Source organism: Phacochoerus africanus, chromosome 11 (assembly GCF_016906955.1).
Source record: "Phacochoerus africanus isolate WHEZ1 chromosome 11, ROS_Pafr_v1, whole genome shotgun sequence".
NCBI lineage: Eukaryota > Metazoa > Chordata > Mammalia > Artiodactyla > Suidae > Phacochoerus > Phacochoerus africanus.
In genome coordinates this window covers 70,931,389-70,953,005 of record NC_062554.1, presented here as the reverse complement: position 1 = coordinate 70,953,005, position 21,617 = coordinate 70,931,389, and the positions used below count along the sequence as shown (strand labels likewise).

Below are 21,617 nucleotides of genomic sequence, written 5' to 3'. Positions count from 1 at the left end.
ATATTCTTTAGAGGTAGGTTAGTGTGAGTGTGAGGGAGTAAGTCACCTCCAAGAGTGAGGGTCCCTGGGTCCAATTATTCCCATTTGGAACCCTGGGAGCAGGCAGCCTTGCAAATGTTCCTGTTGGTACAGGGGCAGAAGAACTGGAGACTACAATAGCTATGAAGGGCATTAGATCAGATAGTTTTTCCCCAGGCTTCATAAGATGCTGTACTTCCTTTTGCTCTTGATCTTCCCTGAGCCCACAGGGACAGGGAAGATCCCAAACTCAACCCAAATTAGTGCCCTTTTCTGATTTGTTTTCAGTCTATTGCCTGAGACCACCTCACAAAGAAGTATAAGTCGTGGGGGAGACACTGGTTGGGCCCAAGGAAAATTGGAGACCTGGTTTGCCCTAGGGGCTGTGTAAGGAACTGTTTTCTTTTATTCTGCAAGGTTTTCAAGATAAGAAAATGTGACTCATTGTAGGTACATGGTAAATTTATTGGATAAATGAATGACCAGGACATGGTCAGCTTCTGTGTGACCTGTACAATCACACAGAGCCCCATCTTTCTGAGAAGGGTCCTGCAATTGTTTTAACATTCTGCCATCTGGGAGTTCCCAGTTGTGGCGCAGTGGTTAACGAATCTGACTAGGAACCATGAGGTTGCGGGTTTGGTCCCTGCCCTTGCTCAGTGGGTTGACGATCCGGCGTTGCCGTGAGCTGTGGTGTGGGTTGCAGATGCGGCTCGGATCCCGTGTTGCTGTGGCTCTGGTGTAGGCCGGTGGCTACAGCTCCGATTGGACCCCTAGCCTGGGAGCCTCCATGTGCCGTGGGAGCGGCCCAAGAAATAGCAAAAAGACAAAAAAAAAAAAATTCTGCCATCAAGGTCTTGAAAGCCTTAATAATTTTTTAACAAAAGGCCCTGAATTTTCATCTTGCCCTGGACCCTACAAATTATGTAGCTGGTCCTGGATCCGGGTTCCCCCAAGAACTAGCTTATCCTCATTTCCCCAGGATTCTCTAGCCCCATAATGGAGTGACAGGAAAGCAGAGAGCAAGTCAGCAGTATTCTTAGAACAGCTCTCAGGGTGGGCCTAGAACTGCATTCCCAAATCTCATTCCTTGCAATCCTAGATCTTTAAAATGTTTACACATTTTCAGAGGGCAACGTGATCAATGATCACATAAACTCAGGAAACAGCAACCTAAAACCCTACCTGGAGATTTATACATCAACACAGTAAATGTTCTGGGAAGTCCCCTCAGTACATGAGATACTTGCTCAAGTTTGTTTAGTACTCAAATAAACAACTGCATTTGCTAGAGGAATATTTTTTCCTGAATCACCTCTTAATATCCTAGAACTATTTTCCTTTCACACTTATTTGGAAAGTGCTACCCCAGGAAATTGGGCTGAATTGGCCATACCTCCCTTCTCCTAAATGTAGAAATCTAACAGCCTAGCACAGGTTTCTCCCCTACACTCCTTTAGAAAGTGATGATCAGTAAGTCATTAGTTTGCCGTGGTATTTAGGAGCTAAAAGGGAGCTTGTGCAGCCTTCTTCAGATGTAGATAAGGGATGTACCAAAAGGTTAAATCATTGTAGATAGCCATGATGGTTAGGATGGTGTGCCAATTTGGCTAGGTTTTGGTACCAGTTGTTTGGTGAAACACCAGTTTAGATGTTGCTGTGAAGGTATTTTTTGGATGAGATTAAAATTTAAATCTATAGACTTTGAGTAAAGCAGAGTGCCTTCCATAATCTGGGTGGGCCTCATCTAAGTCAGCTGAAGGCCTAAGGAGAAAAAGCAGGTTTCCTGAGGAAGGAAGAATTCTCCTCAAGATTACAACATGGATGCCCTGCCTGAGTTTCCTGCCTGCTGCTCTGTGGAATTTGCACTCAAGACTGCAACATCAGCTCTTGCCTAAATTGCCAGCCTGACCAAATTTTAATCTCCTCCCTCTCTCTGTCTCTCCCACCCCCTTTCCCTCCCTCTCTCCCTTTCCCTCCCTCTCTTGGTTTTGGTTCTGTTTCCTAGGAGAACCCTAACTAATTCAATACCAGTTCAGGGTGTGTTGAGCAATATACCTATGATGGGTATTCCCTCTGCCCCTCTAGATCCACTCTCTGCTTTCCTCCACCCTGTCCCTGACCACTGATGTGCATCAGTTTAATTCCTTGTCCTGTAGCTTCCATTGATTTGGGTCAATGATGAGAGGTAGCGGCAGGAGGTCAGAGTGCAAGAGGAGGGTGAGGTTAAGGTATTTATTCTCTTGGTTTCTCCCTGCCAGGCTGTGGGTTAGCAGTGGTTGTGTTCCTTTACTCTCAATTTGTGGCTTCTCTGACAGCTTTAGCTCTAGGGGCAGCTACAGCCTTAGCTCTCACTGAGTTCCTGACCACTCTCTCCTCTGTCTTTTTAACTTCAATTTTATTAAGGTTATTGCTAGCACCACCCCATGTATTTCATCATCCCTCTTAGTTTTCCCTTAATCCTGACTATGGCTCTGAATATCACCCTCACCTTTTCTGTTTGAGTGTGCCATTTGTTTCCTGCCAGGACCCCAAGTAACTAAAAACCCTTTGCATTCTTTTTACACATGAGGAAAACCTAGAGAGATTTGGTGATTTCTCTGGTGCTGGGATTTAAGCCAAGGTCTCTGACTTCAGTGACAATCCTCACAGCCTGTACACATCAATTTGTTCATGTTAATTACTTTTTCTGTATCACAGTTTTCCCATTTGCAAAATGAGGTCAGAAACAATAACTCCTTCTAGAGTTCTAGTCAACACTCAGTTGTTATTATCTGCAACAAAAAAGACCTTGATGAAAATAGAAATTCCCATTTTTACAGGGTCTTGGTAAGGATGAATGGGCTAATAGGTGAATTAAACCAACACAGGGCCTGGCAAACACTAGCCATTTAAATGTCACTAAACAGCCGTCACATCTGATATTCTTTTCCTATGCCACACTATCTAGGAACATGCTCTTGAACTGAATGTGAGCAAAATTTTGAGTTGAGTGGCACTTTTCATATATTACCTTATGTAAATGTCATAAAGAAATCAGAGGTGGATAATTCCAGTTTTACATATGAGGAAGCTGAGGGCCAGGGCATTAAAGAAACTTACCCAAGGCCCACTACTACATCTGGTAGTGAAGGATCAAGGATTCCAACTCAGACATATCTGACTCCATATTTCTTTGAATCAAGGAAACCTTGTTAATAGTGCTAGTATCCATTCGGCAAGCACTGGTGTTATGGGTCCCACTTTAGATACTGAATATTTCTTCATTGGTTAGTAAATGGCTGCTGCCTCAAGTCTCTTGGGGAGAACCTTACCACTTATTCCCCTTCCCTCCACATGGCCTCCAGCTACAAAGACAGGACCTGCTCTGACGGTCCTGTGCCCACATCTTATCAATTTTTAATGTTCAGAATATTGCTCCTAGAAACAAATCCAGTAAATGAAACTCAAGAATCATGTCCCAGAGAAGTAAAGAATAAACTATACATAAACCTTTTTAGAAATCCAAGAAAAACGATGACCTGGGCATTTTCAGAGCATTACAGAAAATTCTTATCACTTCGGTGCCTCTGTTTTTTTTTTTTTTTTTGTTCCTTTCAGTAACTGGTTTCTTTTTTTTTCTAATTTTTTTTATTTTAAAAAAATTTTTCTTGTTATTTCCCCAATATGATTTTTTTCCTACTGTACAGCATGGTGACCCAGTTACACATACATGTATACATTCTTTTTTTGCACATCATCTTGCTCCATCATAAGTGACTAGACATAGTTCCCGGTGCCACACAGCAGGATCTCATTGCTAATCCATTCCAAAAGCAATAGTTTGCATCTATTAACTCCAAGCTCCCAATACACCCCACTCCCTCCCCCTCCCTCCCCTCCCCCTTGGCAACCACAAGTCTATTCTCCAAGTCCATGATTTTCTTTTCTGTGGAAAGGTTCATTTGTGCCTTATATTAGATTCCAGATAGAAGTGATGTCCTATGGTATTTGTCTTTCTCTTTCTGACTTACTTCACTCAGGATGAGAGTCTCTAGTTCCATCCACGTTGCTGCAGGTGGCATTATTTCATTCTTTTTATGGCTGAGTAGTATTCCATTGTGTATATATACCACTTCTTCCGAATCCAGTCATCTGTCGATGGACATTTGGGTTGTTTCCATGTCTTGGCTATTGTGAATAGAGCTGCAGTGAACATGCAGGTGCATGTGTCTTTTTCAGGGACAGTTTTGTCTGGATATATGCCCAAGAGTGGGATTGCGGGGTCATATGGAAGTTCTATACATGGATTTCTAAGGTACCTCCATACTGATCTCCATAATGGTTGCACCAGCTTACATTCCCACCAGCAGTGCAGGAGGGATCCGTTTTCTCCATAGCCCTTCCAGCATTTGTTATTTGTGGACTTATTAAAGATGGCCATTCTGACTGGTGTGAGGTTGTATCTCGTGGTAGTTTTGATTTGCATTTCTCTAATAATCAGGGATGTTGAGCATATTTTCATGTGTTTGCTGGCCATCTGTATATCTTCCTTGGGAAAATGTCTATTCAGGTCTTTTGCCCATTTTTCCACTGGGTTTTTGGCTTTTTTGCTCTTGAGTTGTATATTGTTGTTTGTATATTTTAGAGATTAAGCCCTTGTCAGTTGCGTCATTTAAAACTATTTTCTCCCATTCTGTGAGTTGTCTTTTTGTTTTCTTTTGGGTTTCCTTTGCTGTGCAAAAGCTTGTCAGTTTGATTTGGTCCCATTGGTTTATTTTTCCTTTTATTTCTGTTTCTTTGGGAGACTGACCTGAGAAAACATTTGTAAGTTTGATGTCAGAGAATGTTCTGCCTATGTTCTCCTCCAGGAGTTTGATGGTGTCTTGTCTTATATTTAAGTATTTAAACCATTTTGAGTTTATTTTTGTGCATGGTGTGAGGGTGTGTTCTAGTTTCATTGCTTTGCATGCAGCTGTCCAGTTTTCCCAGTACCACTTGCTGAAAAGACGGTATTTTTCCCTTTTTATCTTCTTTTTTTTTTCTTTTTTATTTTTAGGGCCGCACCCGAGTCATATGGAGGTTCCCAGGCTAGGGATCCAATTGGCCTACACCACAGCCACAGCAACACAGGATCTGAGCCTCATCTGCAATCTACACCACAGCTCACGGCAATGCTGGATCCTTAAACCACTGAGCAAGGCCAGGAATCGAACCTGTAACCTCATGGTTCCTAGTCAGATTCGTTTCCGCTGCACCATGACGGGAACTCCCCATTTTATATTCTTGCCTCCTTTGTCGAAGATTAATTGACAGTAGGTTTCTGGGTTTCTCTATTCAGAATTCTCTCATTTTGTTCCATTGGTCTGTATGACTGGCTTTGTAATATTGCCTGAAGTCTGGCAGAGTTATGCCTCTTGCTTGGTTTTTTTTTTTTTTTTTTTGTCTTTTTGCCATTTCTTGGGCCGCTCCCGTGGCATATGGAGGTTCCCAGGCTAGGGGTCTAATCGGAGGTGTAGCTGCCAGCCTACGCCAGAGCCACAGCAACACGGGATCCGAGCCACGTCTACAACCTACACCACAGCTCATGGCAACGCCGGATCTGTAACCCACTGAGCAAGGGCAGGGATCCAACCCACAACCCCATGGTTCCTAGTCGGACTCGTTAACCATTGCGCTACAATGGGAACTCCAGCTTGGTTTTTGTTCCTCAGGATTGCTGGGGTAATTCTGGGTCTTTTGTGGTTCCATATAAATTTCTGGAATGTTTGTTCTAGTTCTTTGAAAAATGTTGTGGGTAATTTGATAGGCATTGCATTTAATCTGTAGATTGCTTTGGGTAGTATGGCCATTTTGTTTTTTAATTTTTTAATTTTAATTATTTTTATTTATTTTTTATTACTCAATGAATTTATTACATTTATAGTTATACAATGAACATCACTATCCAGTTTTATAGGATCTCCACCCCACACTCCCAGCACATCTCCCCACCCGCAAACTCTCTCCTTTGGAAATCATAAGTTTTTTCAAAGCCTCTGAGTCAGTATCTGTTCTGCAAAGCAGTTCATTGCGTCCTTTCTTCAGATTCCACATGTCAGTGATAGCATTTGATGTTGGTGTCTCATAGTCTCACTGACTTCTCTTAGCATGGTAATTTCTAAGTTCATCCATGTTGCTAAAAGTGCCGGTATTTCGTTCCCTTTAATGGGTGAGTAATATTCCACTGTGTATATGTACCACATCTTCTTGATCCACTCCTCTATCAATGGACATTGAGGTTGTTTCCATGTCTTGGCTATTGTATATAGTGCTGCCATGAACATTGGAGTACATTTGCCTTTGTGAGTCATGGTTTTCTCTGGATAGATGCCCAGGAGTGGGATTGCTGGATCAAATGGTAGTTCTATTTTTAGTTTTCTGAGGCATCTCCATACTGTTTTCCACAGTGGTTGCACCAATTTACAATCCCACCAACAGTGTACTAGGGTTCCTTTTTCTCCACACCCTCTCTAGCACGTATTGTTTGTAGACTTTTGGATGCTGGCCATTCTGGCTGGTGTAAGGTGGTTCCTCATTGTGGTTTTGATTTGCATTTCTCTAATAATGAGTGATATTGAACATCTTTTCATGTGTTTTTTGGCCATCTGTATGTCTTCTTTGGAGAAGTGTCTGTTTAGATCTTCTGCCCATTTTTCCGATGGGGTTATTTATTTTTGGTATTGAGCTGCATAATGTGTTTATAAATTTTGGAGATTAATCCCTTGTCAGTTTATTAATTTGCAAAGATTTTCTCCCATTCTGTGGGTTGTCTTTTCGTGTTGTTTAGGGTTTCCTTTGCTGTGCAGAAACTTTTAAGTTTAAGTCATATTTGTTTATTTTTGTTTTTAACATCATTACTCTAAGAGGTGGATCTGAGAAGATGTTGCTGTCGTTTATGTCAGAGAGTGTTTGGCCTATGTTTTCCTCTAAGAGTTTGATAGTATCTGGTCTTATATCTAGGTCTTTAATCCATTTTGAGTTTATTTTTGTGTATGGTATCAGAGAGTGTTCTAATTTCATCCTTTTCCATGTGGCTGTCCAGTTTTCACAGCACCACTTATCGAAGGGGCTGTCTTTTCTCCACTGTATATTCTTGCCTCCTTTGTCATACATTAGTTGACTGTAGGTGCATGGGTTTAATTCTGGGCTTTCTGTCCTGTTCAACTAATCTATATTTCTGTCTTTGTGCCAGTACCATATGGTTTTGATGATTGGTGCTTTGCAGTGTAGTCTGAAGTCTGGGAGCCTGATTCCTCCAGCTCCATTTTTCTTTTTCAGGATGTCTTTGGCTCTTCTGGGTCTGTTGTGCTTCCAAACAAACTTTAAAATATTTCGTTCAAGTTCTGTGAACAATGTCCTTGGTAATTTGATAGGGATTGCATTGAATCTGTAGGTTGCCTTGTGTGTATAGTCATTTTTGATAATATTGACTCTTCTAATCCAAGAGCATGGTATGTCTTTCCATCTATTTGTGTCAGCTTTGATTTCTTTCATCAGTGACTTATAGTTTTCAGAATAGAGACAGGTATGTTGTCTCTTTAGGTGGGTTTACTCCTAGGTATTTTATCCTTTTGGATGTGATGGTAAACAGGATTGCTTCCCTAATTTCTCTTTCTGATCTTTCACTGTCAGTGTATAGAAATGCTTTTGATTTATGTGTATTAATTTTGTATCCTGTAGCTTTGCCAAATTCATGGGTGAGCTCTAACAGATTTCTGGTAGAGTCTTTAGGATTCTCTAGGTATAGGATCATGTCATCTGCAAATAGTGACAATTTTATTTCCTCCTTTCCAGTGTGGATTCCTTTTGTTTCTTTTACTTCTCTGATTGCTATGGCTACAACTTGCAGAACTATGTTGAACAGTAATGGCAAGAGTGGACATGATTGTCTTGTTCCTGATCTCAACAGGAATTCTTTCAGCTTTACACCATTGAGAATGATGTGAGCTCTGAGTTTGTCATATATGGCCTTTATTATGTTGAGGTAGGTTCCCTCTATGCCCACTTTCTGAAGAGTTTTTATTAGAAATGGGTGTTGGATTTTGTCAAAGGCTTTCTTCGTGTCTATTGAGAGGATCATATGGTTTTTATTCTTCAGTTTGTTAATGTGGTGTATCACACTGATTGATTTGCAGATATTGAAGAACCCTTGCATGCCTGAGATAAATCCCACTTGATCATGAGGTACAATCCTTTAAACATATTGTTGGATTTGGTTTGCTAGTATTTTGTTGAGGATTTTTGCATCTATGTTCTTCAGTGAAATTGGCTTGTAGTTTTCTTTTCTTGTGGTATCTTTGGTTTGGAATCAGGGTGATGGTGGTTTCATATAAGGAGTTTGTGAGTGTCCCTTCCTCTGCAATTTTTTGGAATAGTTTCAGAAGTATGTGTGTTACTTCTTCTCTAAATGTTTGATAGAATTTGCCTGTGAAGCCATCTGGTCCTGGAATTTTGTTTGTTGGAAGTTCTTTAATCACGGTTTCAATTTCAGTTCTTGTGATTGGTCCATTCATCTTTTCTATTTCATCTTGGTTTAGTCTAGGAAGATTGTACTTTTCATGGAATTTGTCCATTTCTTCTAGGTTTTCTGTTTTATTGGTGCATAGTTGCATATAGTAGTTTCTTATGATCCTTTGTATTTCTTTTTAAAGAACCAGCTTTTCATTTCATTGATCCTTTCCACAGTTTTCTTCATTTCTGTTTCATTGATTTCTGCTCTGATCTTTATGATTTCTTTCCTTCTACTAACTTGAGGTCTTCTCTGTTCTTCTCTTTCTAGCTGCTTTCAATGTAAAGTTAGGTTGTTTATTTTAGTTTTTTCTTGTTTCCTGCGGTAGGCTTGTATTGCTATAAACTTCCCTCTTAGATCCGCTTTGGCTGCATCCCATAGCAAAAGATTTTGGAGTGTCATGTTGTACCTTTGTTGTCATTTGCTTCTAGGTATATTTTAATTTCCTCTTTGATTTCTTCAGTGATCCATTGGTTGTTTAGTAGCATGTTGTTTAGTCTCCATGTGTTTGTGTTTTTTGCAGTTTTTTTCTTGTTGTTGCTTTCCAGTCATATAGTGTGGTGGTCAGAAAAGATGCTTGATATGATTCCAATTTTCTTAAAGTTACCGAGGCTTGATTTGTAGCCCAGGATGTGATCAATCTTAGAGAATGTTTCATGTGACTTGAGAAGAATGTGTATTCTGTTGCTTTTGGATGGAATGTCCTATAATTATTAAGTCCATCTGATCTAATGCTTCATTCAGGGCCTGTGTTTTCTTTTTGATTTTCTGTCTGGATGATCAGTGCATTGCTGTAATTGGGGTGCTAAAGTCCCCCACTATGATTGTGTTATTGTCAATTCATCCTTTTAAAGTTGTTAGCAGCTGCCCATATATTATGGTGAACCTATGTTGGATGCATAGATTTTTAAAATTATTACATCTTCTTGGAATGATTCTTTGATCATTAGGTAATGACCTTCCTTGTCCCTTAAAATATTCTTCATTTTAATGTCTATTTTGTCTGATATGAGTATTGCTACTCCAGCTTTCTTTTGATTCCTGTTTGCATGGAATATTTTCTTCCATCTTCTCACTTTCAATTTGTATGTGTCCCTAGAAGTGAAGTGAGTCTCTTGAAGACAGCATATATATGAGTCTTGTTTTTGTATCCATTCAGCCAGTCTATGTCTTTTGGTTGGGGCATTTAGTCCATTAATATTTAAGGTAGTTATTGATATGTATGTTCTTATTGCCATTTTATTAATTGCTTTGAATTTGTTTTTGTTGCTCTTTTTACTTCCCTTCTTCTCTTGTTCTCTCCTCTTCTGATTTGATGACTGTCTTTAGTGTTGTATTTGAGTTGATGTTTCTAATTTGTTTGTGTATCAATTGTAGATTTTTAGTTTGCAGTTATTCTGAAGTTTTCATATGAGTCTCTATATATATATGAGATTGTTTTAAGTTGTTAGTTTCTTAATTGCAAGTGCATCTCCAGTGTCCTGCATTTGTACCCTCCTTGTCTCACAATTTCTGATTTTGGAGGCATAATTGTGCACGGATGATTTTGTATCTTTACTGTATATATACCTTTACTGGTGAGCCTTGTCATTTGTGGTATTTTTGTTTCTGGTTGTGGCCTTTTCCACCTAGAGAAGTTCCTTTAGTATTTGTCATAAAGCTGGTTTAGTGGTGCTGAATTCTCTTAGCTTTTGCTTATCTCTGAAGCTTTTAAATTCTCCTTCAACTCTGAATGAGAACCTTGCTGGGTAAAGTAATCTTGGTTGGAGGTTTTTTTCCTTTCATCATGTTAAGTATATCATGCCATTCCCTTCTGGTCTGCAGAGTTTCTTTTGAAAAATAACCTTATTGGGGTTCCCTTGTATGTTATTTGTTTCTTTTCCCTAGATGCTTTCAGTATTTTCTCTGTCTTTTTAAAAAATTATTTATTTATTTTATTATTTTATTTTCTAGGTCTGCACCTGAGGCATATGGAGGTTCCCAGGCTAAGGGTCTAATCGGAGCTGTAGCCACTGGCTTTTGCTAGAGCCACAGCAATGTGGGATTGAAGCCACGTCTGCGACCTACATCAGAGCTCATGGCAGTGCCTGATCCTTAACCCATGGAGTGAGGCCAGAGATTGAACCTGCAACTTCATGGTTCCTAGTTGGTTTTGTTAACCACTGAGCCATGCTGGGTACTCCTCTTTTTCTTTAATTTTGGTCAGTTTGATTAATATGTCCCTCTGGGTATTTCTCCTTGGATTTATTTTATATGGTACTTGTTCTGCTTCCTGGATTTGAGTGAGTGGTTCCTTTCCCATGTTAGGGAAGTTTTCAGCTATTATCTCTTTGAGTATTTTTCTGACCATTTCTTTCTCTCTTCTCCTTCTGGCACCCTATAATATGGATGTTGGTGCATTTAACATTGTCCCAGAGTTCTCTGAGACTCTCTTCATTTGTTTTCAATCTTTTTTCTCTTTTCTGTTTTTCTGTAATTTCCACTAATTTGTCCTCCACCTTGCTTATTCGTTCTTCTGCCTCCTGTATTCTGCTGTTGACTGCTACTAATGAATTTTTTATTTCAGTTATTTTATTTTGCATCTCATCATGCTTATGTTTTGTATCTTGTATCTCCTTGCTCAGTGTTTCCTGTAAATTTTCCATCTTTGCCTCTAGTTTATTTCCAATGTCTTGCATCATCTTCAGCATTGGCAGTCTAAAGTCTTTTTCCTGGAGGCTGAGAATCTCCTGATCACTTAGATGTTTTTCTGGGGTTTTTCCTTTCTCCCTCATCTGAGTTATAGTTCTCTGTCTTTTCGCTTTTATAGGTTTTTGGTGTGGTGACCTTTTTACAACAATGGAGTTGTAGCCTTTCTTACTTCTGGTGACTGCTCCCTTGTGGCTGAAGTTGGTACAGGGGCTTGCTGCAAGCTTCCTGATTGGAAGGACTGGTGCCTGCCCACTGATAGGTGGGGCTGATTCCTATCCCTCTGGTGGATGGCTTTGTCTCTGGGTGAGATTAGAAATGGCTGTGTGCCTAGAGGGGGGGTGTCTTTAGGCAGCTTGTTTACTGAGGGGCAGGTCTGTGATCCCACTGGATTGTTGTTTGTCCTGGGGCTTTTCAACACTGATGGGTGGGGCTAGATTTTCCCAAAGTGGCCCCCTCCAGAGAAAGGTATGCTGATAAATATTTCTAAGAGCTTTGCTTCCAATGCTCTTCTCCCACAACAAGCCACAGTCACCCCCTGTTTTCCCAGGATGTCCTCCAAGAACTGCAGTCAGGTGTGACCCAGATTCCTATGGAGACTTTGCTTTGCCTTGGGACTGAGTGCATGTGCAAGTCTGTGTGCTCCTTTTAAGATTGGGGTCTCTGTTTCCCCGAGTCCCATGGAGCTCCTGCACACAGGCCCCACTGGCCTTCAATGCCTGATGCTCTAGGGGCTCCTTCTCCCAATGCCAGATCCCCAGGCATGAGGACTTGACATGGGACTCAGAACTTCCACTCCTGTGGGTAAGTATGTGTGATACAGTTACTTTCCAGTCTGTGGGGCTTCCCACCCAGGAGGTATGGGGTTGTTTATATCACATAATAATCGCCCATCCTACCTCTTGATATGGCCTCCTCTTTGTCTTATAGAGTAGGATATCTTTTTAAAATTTTCTGTTCCATTTGGTTAAAGATTGCTCAGCATTTGGTTTTAAATTTTGTTGTTTTTAGGAAAGAAGTTGAGCTCCAGTCCTTCTATTCTGCCATCTTAATCCCATCTCAGTATGGCCATTTTTACAATATTAATTTTTCCAACCCAGGAGCATGGAATATCTTTCCATTTCTTTACATCTTCTTCAATTTCCTTGGTGAATGTCTTATAGTTGTCAGCATATAAATATTTTGCTTCCTTGGTCAGGTGTATTCTCAGATATTTGAATATTTGTGGTACAATTTTAAAAGGTATTGTATTTTTATATTCCTTTTATAATATTTCATTGTTAGTATACAGTAATGTGACTGATTTCTGAATGTTAATCTTCTATCCTGCTACTTTGCTGAATTTGTTGATCAGTTCAAGTAGTTTTTGGGTTGAGTCCTTAGGGTTTTCTGTATATAATATCATGTCATCTGCACACAGTGACAGTTTTACCTCTTCTCTTCCCATTTGGATGCCTTTTATTTATTTATTTATTTTTTGGTCTTATTGCTGTGGCTAGGACTTCCAGTACTATGTTGAATAAAAGTGGTGAGAGTGGACATCCTTGTCTTCTTCCATATTTTAGTGGGAAGGCTTTCAACTTTTCTCCATGGAGTATTATATTTGCTGTGGGTTTGTCATAAATAGCTTTGATTATGTTAAGGTATGTTTTTCTTTACCCACTTTGGTAAGAGTTTTGATCATGAATGGATGTTGAACTTTGTCAAATGCTTTCTCTGCATCTCTTGAGATGATCATATGGTTTTTGACTTTTCTTTTGTTAATGAGGTGTATGACATTGATTGATTTGCATCTGTTGAACCATCCATGTGAACCTGGGATAAATCCCACCTGGTTGTGGTATACGATCTTTTTACATGTTGTTTGATTCATTTGGCTAAAATTTTGTTGAGAATTTTTGTGTCTTTATTCATCAAAGGTATTGGCCTATAGTTTTCTTTTTTGGTGGTATCTTGACAGGTTTTGGAATTAGGGTGATGGTAGCATCATAGAATGTCTTTGGGAGTGTCCTTCTTCTTCAACCTTTTGAAAAAGTTTAAGGAAGATGGTTTTAAGTTTTTCTTTGTATGTTTGGTAAAATTCACCTGTGAAGCCACCTTGTCCTGGACTCATTTGTAAGGATTGTTTTTATGACATATTCAATTTCACTTCTAGTGATAGGTCTGTTCCATTCATCTGTTTCTTCTTGATTCAATTTTTGGCAGGCTGTACATCTCTAGAAAGTTGTCCATTTCTTCTAGGTTGTAAAATTTGTTGGCATACAATTGTTCATAGTATTCTTTTATTTTTTTAAATTTCTGCAGTATCTGTTGTGATTTCTCCCTTTTCATTTCTTATTTTGTTTTTTTTTTTGGGGGGGGTGGTGGTTTTCCTCTCCTCTTGGTGAGTCTAGCCAGAGGATTGTCAATTTTGTTTACCTTTTCAAAGAACCAGCTCTTGGTTTTATTGATTTTGTCTATTGTTTTTTGAATCTCTATTTTGTTGATTTCCTCTTTGATCTTTATCATTTCCTTTCTTATGTTGACTTTAGGTCTTGTTTGTTGTTCTTCTTCTAATTCATCTAGGTGGTAGGTTAAGCTATTGATTTGAGATTTTTCTTCTTTTTTTGAGGAAGGCCTGTATTGCTACAAATTTCCCTCTGAGCACTGCTTTTGCAGCATCCTGTAGATTCTGAGTGGTTGTGCCTTCATTATCATTTGTCTTGTGGGAGTTTTTAATTTCCTTCTTGATTTCCTCATTGATCAATTGGTTTTTTAGTAGCATGTTGTTTAGTCTCCATGTAGTTAGTTTTTTCTCATTTCTTTTCCTGTGGTTGATTTCTAGTTTCATGCCATTGTGGTCAGAGAAGATACTTGAAATAATTTCTACACTCTTAAATTTGTTGAGGTTAGCTTTATGCCCCAGGATATGATCGATCCTTGAGAATGTTCCATGTGCACTTGAGAAGAATGTACGTTCTGATTTTTTTGTATGCAATGTCCTGAAAATGTTGATTAAATCTAACTTTTCTATTGTGTCCTTTAGGATCTCTGTTGCCTTATTGATTTTCTGTCTAGAGGATTTGTCCATTGATGTGAGTGGGGTGTTAAAGTCTCCTACTATGACTGTATTCCCATCAATTTCTCCTTTTCTGGCTATTGGTATATGTTGGAGGTATCTGGGTTCTTCTATATTAGATGTATATATATTGACAATTGTAATATCCTCTTCTTGAATGGATCCTTTAACTACTAAATAGTGTCCTTCTTTGTCTTTCTTCGTGGCCTTCATTTTAAAGTCTATTTTGTGTAATATGAGTATGGCAACTCCTGCTTTCCTGTCTTGTCCCTTGGTATGAAATATCTTTTCCCATCACCTCACTTTCAATCTGTATTTGTCCTTTGCCCTAAGGTGAGTTTCTTGTAGACAGCACATTGAAGGTTTTTGCTTTTTTATCCAATCTTCTACTCTGTGTCTTTTGATTGGAGCATTCATTCCATTGACATTTAAGGTATTTATTGATAGATATGTATTTATTGCCATTTTAAACCTTGTTTTCCAGTTGATTCTATGTTTTTCTTTTCTTCTTTTCTTTTTTTGGTTGGATGGTTTCCATTTATTTTATGCTTTTAGTATTTTCTTTTCAGTTTTTGTGAATATAATGGTTGGTTTTGGTTTGTGGTTGCCCTGATTTTCAAGTACGTTTACCCCTTTGTATATCTGCTTGGTTCAGTTGATCGTCATATAGGCTCAAACATATCATTAAAATAAAAAAAGAATCTATATTTTGGTACTTTCTTTCCCCATATTGTATGATTTTGATGTCTTGTTTGTTTTGTTTTGTTTTGTTTTTCCCCAGCATCTTCATGTTTAGATCTGTATGCTGGCTTATTTAAGTGACTGCTTTCCAATTGTGGTTCCCTCCATCCTAATTCTACTTTTTTTCTTTTCCTTTTTCTTTTCTTCTTCTTTTTTTTTTTTTAATTTAGAGAAGCCCTTTCAGTATTTCTCTTAGAATGGGTTTAGTATTGCTGTACTCTCTTAGCTTTTGTTTGTTGGGAAAATTTTCAATTTTTTCCTTTCAGCACTTTATATATACCTTGCCACTCCCTTCTGGCCTATAGTGTTTCTGTCAGCTGATAATCAGCTGATAGCCTTATGGGTGTTCCCTTATAATTAATTCTTTGCTTTTCTCTTGCTGCCTTTAGAATCCTCTCTTTATCTTTAGCTTTTGCCATTTTTATTACAATATGTCTTGGTGTGGCCCTGTTTGGATTCAACTTGTTTGGGGCCCTCTGTGCTTCCTGTGTCTTGATATCAGCATCCTTTAGATTTGGAAAGTTTTCAGATATAATTTCTTCAAATATAATTTCAATCCCCTTTTCTTTTTCTTTTCCTTCTGGAATTCCTGTTATGCATAGATTGGCCTGCTTTATGTTATCCAATGGGTCTCTTATATTGCTTTCGTTTTTTTTCTTTTGCTTTTCTGTCTGCTGTCTTGATTAGGTGATTTCTATTATTCTATCTTCCATGTCACTAATTCGCTCCTCTGCATTATTCATTCTTCTCTTTATTGCCTTTAGCTCAGTTTGCATCTCTGCAAATGAATTTTATAGTTTTTCCTGGCTCCTCCTTATACTTTCTAGTTCCTTTCTAAAGGAATCTGCATTACTGTTCATATCCTCTCTTAATTCCTTCAGTATTTTCACTATCTCCCTTTTAAAATCAATGTCTGTCAGACTGCAGGGGTCTGTTTCATTGTTGTCTGCTTTAGGTGAATTCTCCTATTCCTTTAACTGGGAATAATTTCTGAGCTTCTTCATCTTGCTTGTGTTTTTCTTTTTCTGTGAGTTTGGGGAAGCCAAACTGTAATTTTGTAAGTCTACTTCTATGCAAGAATACTCCTTTGTGTTTTTTGGGGGGTTACTATTTATTTTTCATGTGGGAGTTTGAATATTTGCTTTCTTTTTCTTCTGTGTGAGCAGGCTGTTATTCCCAGGATGCTCAATGTGTTTCCAGGGAGAAGGCAATGATGGGCAGGGCCAGCAGTCAGTGCCTAGTTTTTGGGTTCTCAACAGAAGCAAGGACCTGCAGGAAGGTGGCCCAGGCTGCTCCTAGTTGCAGGGCCCTGGGAAGTGGTAATAAGCTCTAGGCTGATTTTCAGCTGACCAGAACATTTGGCAGAAGCAGCAGCAGAGTGTGTGAGTTCCCAGGGGAGTGAGAGCAAAAACAACTTGTGTTTGATTGCAATGCCCTCCTCTGAGGTGATTGGAACTGCAGGTGGTTCCTGTTCAGGGACCCCTGCTGGGAGCAGGCCATGACTGTCTCTAGAGTCAATGATAACTGTGGTGCTTTGCCCCCACCACCTGTAGACCATAAATGAAGCAACCTGTCTCACTTAGCCCACATAGAATGTGCTGTACAAGCTGTTCCTAGTTGCAGGATCCTGGGAGGTTACAGAGATCAGGTGTGTTGGTACTGCCCAGAATGTTTGGCAGTGGCAACCTCAGGGCCAGAGTGTTCCCAGGGGTGCGATAGCACCAACAGGTGGTGTTCGGTCACAATGCCCTCCTCTGTGGTGCCTTTGAGGTGAATGGGGCTGCAAGTGGTATCTGTTCACAGACCCCTAGTGGTGGCGAACCACTCCCACCTCTGGAGTCAGAGATAACTGCAATAGTTTGCTCTTACCTCCTGTAGACCATGCCAGAAGCACCTCGTCCTGCTTAGCCCCCATAAGAGGTGCTGTACAAGCTGCTTCTCGTTGCAGGTTCCTGGGAAGGGATAGTGATCAATGGTCTGGACACTTCCCAGAGTGTTTGGCAGTGGCAGCAGCAGGGTGGGTGTGTTCTCAGGGGTGTGAGAGCAACAACAGGTGGTGTTCCATCGCAATGTCCTTCTCTGTGGTGCCCTTTGAGGTGGATGGGGTTGCAAGTGATTTTTGTTCAGGTACCCCCAGTGGCAGTGGGCCAAACCCACCTATGGAATCAGAGATAACTGTGGCAGTTTGCCCCTGCCTCCTGCAGACCACACAAGAAGTACCCTGTCCCACTTAACCCACAAAGGAGGTGCTTCACCAGCTGCTTCTAGTTGTAGGGTCTTGGGAAGGGACAGTGACCAAGTGTCTGGCCACCTCCTAGAGCATTTGGCAGTGGCAGCTGCAGGGCGGTTATGTTCCCAGGGGAGTGAGAGCAACAATATATGGTGCTTGGTTTCAGTGCCCTCTTTTTTTATTTTTTGCCAACCCCTGAGGTGACTGGGTTGCAGGTGGAGCCCACTCACAGGCCCCCAGTGGTGGCAAGCCATGCCTCCCTCTGGCCTCTGAGACCATCTCAGTGGTCTGTCCCTGCCATCTGTAGGTTATGCAAGAGGCACCACGTTGTACTTAGCCCCCTAATGCCCTTAGCCTACACAAGAGGTGCCTGGCCACCTGTAGCCTGCACAAGGGGTGCCCAATCTCCCCTAAACCAGCAAGAGGCTTCTTGCTGCTTGTAGCCTTTGCAGAGCCGCACCACTTTCTGAGCCCCAGGGCATGTGCATGCTCCATTGCAGGGAGTTTCCTATGGTGGTCTGCCCCTCTTCCTCTTACCCTCCCCAACAATGGTGCCTTGCCTCTCCTGCAGGTTTGGACCTTCTCCCGGGTTCCCTCTGCAGTGGCATTCCCCTCCTCAGCCTGTGGCGTACAGCTCCGCCATCCATGGCACACTGCTCCTTAGCCCCTCAGGCTGTCTCCACACAGCCAGCCCCAGTCCTTTCCCCGGGACTGACCTCTGGAGCCTGAGTCTCAGCACCCAGCCTCCACCCGAGTGTCTCAGGCTGTGGTGTCCAGGCTGGTGGGTTGAGATGATCTGCGCTTCTCTCACTCTGCTTTGTTCTTCTCAGTCCAGCTGCTGCACTTTTCTTGGTGCCTTTGAGGTCCTGCCAACTTGGCTGATCTTTCATCAGTTAGGTGGCTTCCCAGGACGTGGGTTCCTTTACTGCTCCCTCTCGGGAATGCTAGTCCCATTCTGTCCTTTTCTCTCTTTCTTTTTCTTTTGTTCTACCCAGCTATGTCAAGAGTTTCTTGCCCTTTTTGGAGGTTTAGGTTCTTCTGCCAGCATTCAGTAGATGTTCTGGGCGAGTCATTTTACATGTAGATGTGTTTTTTTGATGTGTTTGTGGGAAAAGCTTAGCGTGACCTCTTACTCCTCTGCCATCTTGCTCCGCCTCCTGTACCTCTGTTCTGTGACTGATTTCCTTGGAGAGGCGAGCCCCAAAGGGAGCTTTAGGGTGAATGTATGGAGGGGTGGCCTTGTCTAGCCCATTGTCCAGAAAGCCCAGTTCTGTTTCTGGGCCGTCCCTGAACCCCAAGGGACTCTCTCCTGAACCCCAAGTCCCTGTGGTCCTTTTAGAATAACTGGAAGAGAAATAGGTGTTTACATGGTGTGAGGCAGAGAAAGGAAGAGAGCCAGCTTTTTCTAGGGCTTCTGGGTTTCAAGTCAATTTAGCTGCGCTTCCATGTTTTACCTTAAAAGGGGAGATTGACAGCTTGCTAGGACCTCGAAGGCTGCTCCTAACCTCTGTGTTGCTGAGCTGGTAGCTGGCAGCCCTTCATTGTCACCTACACAATCTCCTCATCTCCCTGGGTGCTGTCCATGTCTGAAGAAGACTGGGTTTAGGGGCTTTTCCTTGTTGAATGGCTGAGGAGGAATTTGGAAATTTGTAGGAGAAAGTCTGCAGAATAGATGGTGAATAAATGCTTAAGCCAAGGCTCATGTGTTAGAGGGCTGGGGCCAGAGGAAGGAGGAGACCAAGGGAACGTCACTCATTGGGGGATTTGATGCTGAGGACAGTTTTGCTCTGTTTCCTCACAGACCTTTCTGCAGTGTGTCAGGCTCTGCCCCTGCTGTGAGGATCTGCCAAGGTCAGCCCTTGCCCTTTATAAATCTTCTTTCTCTTTCTTTCTTTCAAAATGGACTTGCCCTGGATTAATAAAGATATGCTGGAAAGCTTCCTATCTCTGCCTGGCATTATGCTTTAATAATAATACTACCCCCAACTTTAATCTAAAAGTAGAGAGGAATTGAAAAAAATTCACAAAGAAAAAGCAAACCTCCATAATCAAAAGAGATGGGGCTGGGGCAGAAGAAAGGACTGGATGACACCTGTGTGAAATGGTGGCATTTAATCAGGGATTAGGCAGGAAGTGGGTGAGGCAATTCCAGAATGACAAGCACCAGCCTGAACCCTCTGATGGAACCTTTGTCAAGGTTTTCAAATACTCTGGTGCCCTTTAAAAACCATTTTCCCCTCTGCCCTTCTGTTTTTGTCCAGGCCTAGAGGTGAAAGTGAAATAATCGAAAGCGAAATGCTGGCTTTATTGACTTTTTTTCAAAGGGAAAACAGTGCACAAGTTTCATAGGAAATCCTCTTGCTGAGTGAATGGCCCTTGAGAATGGAGCTGGTTACATGATTTGCAGGGCTCAGTATGAAATGAAAATGTGGGGCCCCTTGTTCAAATTGTTAAAGTTTTTAGGATGACAGGTGAGCATGAAACCAAGTGAGGGGCCCTTCTGCACTCAGGGGCCCTGTGTGATCGCACAGGTCACACTCCCAAGATTGATGCTGCTTAGGAGTCTCTAAAGGGTTACATTATTCTCATTTTCTGACTTAATGAGACTGCTTCCTCCATTTTCAGAGCTTCAGGGATGTGATCATTGTGTGTGTGTGTCTCTGTGTGTGCATTTCAATGCTATTTTTAGGCACTTAGGTTGATTTTCAAAATGTCTCTTTAAAACCTAAGACATTTCTAAAACACAATTGATAGTCTTAGATCCAAATGTGAGTAGGAAACACTGCTGCCCAGGGTCTGACATTAAGAGGGCTCAGCTCTCTTGTCAGCCCAACTCAGATCTGAGGGGCCCAAGGGATATATCCCCCTAGACAATGCCCAGGTGGTTAAGGCCCCAGAATCCTTGCCCAAATGGCCCTGACCTGCTCCCAGGGGTGGGCAGTCATCTTCCTCAGGTCCCTCCTACCAAGGTGGACCTCACTGCCAGTGTGGGCACCCTGTGGCTTGAGATTTGGACAAGGGACATCTGTTCAGGGATAAGGAGAGGGGGAATTATATTGACAGAGCTTGGACATGTGGGCTGGTCTGGGATGTTCTAACCTGTTTTTATAAGGCCCCTTGCTGTGCCAAAGGGAAGTGGAGGGAGGGAGGGGCTAGGGATGGGTATTTTCCCCACACTGCTACATTCCACACAGGAATTCCAAGGAGGCTGATGATTCTAAAGTGTACCTTGGCTTTGAGGCCATGACTGAAGGTAGATTTGTTATGGTAGCATCAAACATATTGAACAGTTTGCTAGCTTAATTTATAATTTACAACACTTTAGACTTTCAGTATGTGGGCTTCCATTTCTGTTCTTGCCATGGATTCTACAAATATTAGAGGCAGACGTGGATGGCAGACAGCAAGGAAAGTATATATTTCCATAAAGAAATTGAACCCCAGCTTCCTCATAAACAGTTTTATAGTTCAGTTACTCTAACTTTGCATGTGTGTATAATATTTTTACATTTTGACAAAGATAGTTTCTATTTGATTAGCAGACTATAGCAGCTTTTTAGGATACAATTATTAATTGTATACTTACCACATCCAATTTCAAGTACATTTCTTCTCCAAAGGTTTCTTAATTTCAGAATAATATTGATTTCATCATAGCACTGGACTCTGCTAAAATTTATTATGTCCATACCATAGAAGGAATAATTTTATTTTTAACGTTGAGCTTTTTTATGTTAGCCTATAATAACATTCACAGTAATGTCAGATATCTCATTGACAGAATGAATATTCAAAAGATGTATTTATATTTCATGAATTAAATTAAAAAAAAAGAAACCATTATTGGAACTAACTGATTTTCTCTTTGATGTAATCTAGGACACTGGAATAAAACTGGCCTCGTTCAACTTTTTGTTCGGTTCTTATTCTGGTAACGAAGTTATCACTTCACTTTTTGTGTGTCCAAAAGGAAACTTGGAATCCAAATTGGTGAAGTTTATGAAGAACAATCGTTGGAGGTAAGTGAAAAGCCTTGGCTTCACTGCAGACACTCATGTTCAGCAGTCATTTTTCCATATAGTCCTAAAGTAACTTCTAACTTTTGGCATAGATGTTGATGCTTCTTCAAAAGATTTGTGTCTTCTGGTTTTCATGTGGTCAGTGGTATCACTTAGCCCTCATGAGAGATGGTAAACCGTATTGATAAATATTTTAAGTTCCATATACATCATCAGCTTCCTTGTGAAATCAAATTCAGAGCTTAATTTTTAGCTCTGCTGCTCAGAGTTCATTGCAAAATAAAACGACATTAGTATATAATAATAGCTACTGCTATATGTATGTAAATCGTA

At 40.9% G+C, this 21,617-nt stretch overlaps 1 protein-coding gene across 5 annotated transcripts in view; it reads left to right on the top strand.

Moving 5' to 3' along the window:
* MTERF1 (mitochondrial transcription termination factor 1) overlaps nt 1-21,617 on the top strand; it is a 567,546-nt gene that overhangs the window by 229,579 nt on the left and 316,350 nt on the right. For 4 of the 5 annotated variants that reach the window (XR_007130660.1, XR_007130659.1, XR_007130662.1 and 1 more), the window contains one exon: nt 21,145-21,284. The gene's annotated coding sequence lies outside the window, so the exon portion shown is untranslated. Of the gene's footprint in view, nt 1-19,065; nt 19,117-21,144; nt 21,285-21,617 lie in introns of those variants that run through there. The other variant, XR_007130661.1, reaches the window with a different exon arrangement.